The sequence below is a fragment of the Penaeus chinensis genome, chromosome 42, assembly GCF_019202785.1.
Source record: "Penaeus chinensis breed Huanghai No. 1 chromosome 42, ASM1920278v2, whole genome shotgun sequence".
Classification (NCBI taxonomy): domain Eukaryota; kingdom Metazoa; phylum Arthropoda; class Malacostraca; order Decapoda; family Penaeidae; genus Penaeus; species Penaeus chinensis.
This window is the reverse complement of record NC_061860.1, coordinates 18,532,571-18,536,472: the sequence shown is the minus strand read 5'-3', so window position 1 is coordinate 18,536,472 and position 3,902 is coordinate 18,532,571.

The window sequence follows — 3,902 nt, the reverse complement described above, 5'->3', positions numbered from 1 at the left end:
TGCAGCTATTATGTTCGTTCCTATTCCTCTGCTATTTTCCTATATTTCTTTTCGTCCTCTGTTACTCATTCGTATCGTTTTTTACATTTTTCTTCTATTTCACCCTCTTATTTTTTCGCTTGTGATTATTTTTTCAGCCTTTCCTTTGTGTTTCTATTTTTATTTTTGTCTTATGTTTCTTTCCTTCGTCCATTTTCTTTTGTTCTTGCATTCTCTAAAATCTTTGTTTTCTCACTTCCTTCCTACTCATTCTCCTCCTCCGCCCCTTCTCTCCTGAATATTCTTATCTGTTCCCTCATCTGTTCATAAAAGCTTCGACATCACCACAATCTCTTCGCAATGAAACATTAATTTCGGCTCTGCGCACCACAATATCCTATTACCTTCCTTCATGCTCTGTTCCTTTCTTTCCTTCTTGGTGTACATATATATAGAGATGTGTGTGTGTGTGTGTGTGTGTGTGTTTATACATATATATATAATATATATATATGTATGTATGTATTTATATATTGCTACAGCTGCCGCCGTTCCGTCAGTAATTACCGATTTATCATCGCGAAATCTTCAACTGAGAAACAAATGTCTTGACCCCAAACGACCTAGTTGGAGAACAAGCGATCCGAACCTCCGCGCCACTTCTTAAGACGCTGCCCTGCGAACCCGCCAAGAAGGCCTATATTGATCACTCGTGTATGAAACTCTGATGAGGACACACCTTTTCCAAAACGCAGCAGCAATAGATAAAAAATCTTGTGCCACAAGAGCTACCCTGGACCCCGGGGCCTCTCGTCTCGCTAGATATTATTGCTTCTGAGTTCTAAAGTAACTTAAATAAAGTAAATCCTGTAATTACAGATCCTTATAGCGCTTTGCCAGCACCTTCAGTGCTCTTGTTTTTGCAGGTGGCACTAGGCTACAGTAAGCGTAGTCAGCACCCCACCTCAGGCCCGCAGCTCTCTTCTATATTAGGGTAGCCCTAGTGGCTTTGACCCCCTGGGTAGGAAGGCCCAGTAGTCTGGGGCGTCCTTTGGGCGCACTTTTTCTTTTTGTCCTGAATTTTTTTCATCTTAATGTGACTTTCCTGAGCCTACCGGAGTTCCTCGTGAACTCCCGTATTCGCGTGGGGGGTGGGCATTAAATTACCGTCCTTCGCCTAGGCAAGTTCGGCGGTAAGGAAGTGTCCTCCACATAACTCGATCCCTCTGTGGTACTGGAGAACGCAACAAGGCTTCCACTGGGGGGGGGGGGGGGGGGACGGAAAACTGCCTTACTCTCTTAGCTATTGCTGATAGGTTGATACCAAAAGTTAAGAGTTTTTAAACCTTTCAGGACTTCAATTCTGAGACAAGGGGTCTGACCTGATCCGATACCCAGGATGGATGTTACCCCGGCTACCTCTTCTCCTCAAGGAGGAGGGGCGACTCATAACCCTTCTATGACCAATCTGATTACGAACAATGGAATCCCTACTAATGACAAAACGAGAAGACCACTTTTCAAAATCCCCGCCAAGAATGCAAATGCGTGAATGAAAATCAGTCGCTTTTGAATGTAAACCACTGTATCATCAAAAAGGTTGAAACAATTTTGTCAAAAAATTGCGAGATAGAAGCATCTTTGTTAAAGTACAATATAACTTAAGCTGACGCAAATTCATGATCTTCGAGTTAAAGTAACTATTCCTATTGGCCCAAATACCTGTAAGGGAGTAATCTTTCACAGGGATTTGAGGACGATGGAAGAAAGTGAAATTCTTGAGAGCATGAAGGACCAAGACGTAGTGGACGTTCATTGTATGACCAAGGATGGGAATGTGCGAACGAAAACTGGACTGTGTTTTTTTACCTTTGCTTTGAATAAAATCCCAGAATATGTCAATGTTGGATATGAACGTGTCCAAGTAAGACCTTATGTCCAAAAGCCAACGCATTGTAATAGCTGCCAAATTTCGGACACACCTCATTAAGATGTATTGATAAAGACTCAAATAATTTGTTTGCCGTAAATGTGCCCATGACACCATCACATGTACTAATCAGATTTCCAAATGTGCTAACTGTGGAGGTCCCCATCAGTCTGGATCTGCTGAGTGTAGTATCCTGAAGAAGGAGACTGAGACATTGGCATATATGAGAAAACATGAAGTTAGTTATACTGAAACTAAGAGGAAAGTGGAAAGTTTTACACACAAACCTGATACTTCCTATGCTGCAGCAGTAACTAACATAACCCCCTAGTGCAAGTAATGTCACTCAACAGCTTACAGCTAAAGATAAAGAAATTGCTGAATTGATACAAACAGTTAAATAATTAAATATTAAAGTTTATCAGTTGACTAAATTGGTCGATCTAAATGGCTGCATCAACCCAGCATAAACATCCTAAGGAGGCTGATACCGAATCACAGTCCGGAGCGCACCTCCACGTCCGGGCGACTCCTCTGAGGACCCTCGCCAGAAGGTGCAGGACATGGAGGCTTCTGTCTCCAAACTAACCCGAGAGAGGTCCCCGGGAAGCGAGGGAGAGGACTCGCCTCCCTCCCATAAAAAGAAAATTAAAACTGGTGGACAAGGCACTTCCAAACCCCATAAAACGTAATCTTCACGTCAACCATTATACAATGGAATTGTCGAAGTCTTAGATCTAAAGTAAATGAACTTAAGTTATTAGCCTCGTCCTATGCTCCCGATATTATAGTTCTCCAAGAAACGCACTTAACACACCTCGTCTCTGACGAGGTCGTTTCGCTGAGGAACTACCATTTATGTCGGAAGGATCGTGAGGGTAGGGGTGGAGGCGGAGTCGCCATGTACATCCACCAAAGCCTCCCTTTTACTGAAGTGACTATTGAATCTACTTTGGAGTTTGTCGCATGCAAAGTAAAAATTAATGGCATGTATCTGACTATATGTTCAGTTTACTGTCCACCTGATAATGTGATAATCTATGATGAGCTCTTTGCTCTTCAGAAACGTATGCCACAAAATAAAGTAATTTTAGGTGATTTCAATGCTTATCATACGTTACGGGGTTCCCTGCGGGTGGATGGTAGAGGTGAGTAAGTAGTTAAGTTGATTAATGAGTCTGATTTAGTCCTGAACGATGGTAGTCCGACGCGGGTGGACGATAATACTAATCATTTGAGCTTTATTGACATATCACTGGTCTCTTCATCAATAGCAGCCAAGTGCCTGTGGCACACCATTGACGACTCATCTTCCTATTTTGATTGAATATTCATGCGACACAGTGAGAACGTCTTCAGCACCTAAGTTTAACGTAAAAAGACCAGACTGGGTCGCCTTCACAAGGAGCGTCAAGCTCGAACTTGTTGGAGAAACCATTGATGCTAAAGTAAGCAATATTCAGAATTCGATTGTAGAAGCAGCTTTGCTATCCATTCCTAAAACTTCGACAGATAGCGTTAATCATAGAGTTCCATGGTGGACACTAGATTGCCGCAGGGCGCTGTGCCGACGCAATAAGGCCTACAGGCTTTTCCAAAATAACATCACTAATGAGAACTTTTTCAACTACAAATAAGCAAGAACTAGGGCTCGTAGAGTAATAAGACAAGCAAAAAGAGACTCTTTGCGGAGCTTTGTCTCTACAGGTTTTGTCTACTGTCAGTAAAATCAATAAGAAAAAAACATCTTTCAAAAGAACATCATTCACAAGGGTAATAATTTCGATTCACCAAGAGACATTGCTAATGCACTCGCCAGGCAGTGCTCTCATACAAGCAGCTCAGCAAGTTACCATCCCGCATTCCTGGCCATCAAGGAAGCGGCTGAGCTGCAACCTATTCACTTTGCCACAGGAGACGACTTTGATTACAATAAAGATCTAACAATAGATGAGCTTGTCCGAGCCCTAGAAGCCTGTAGAGCAGGGGTTCC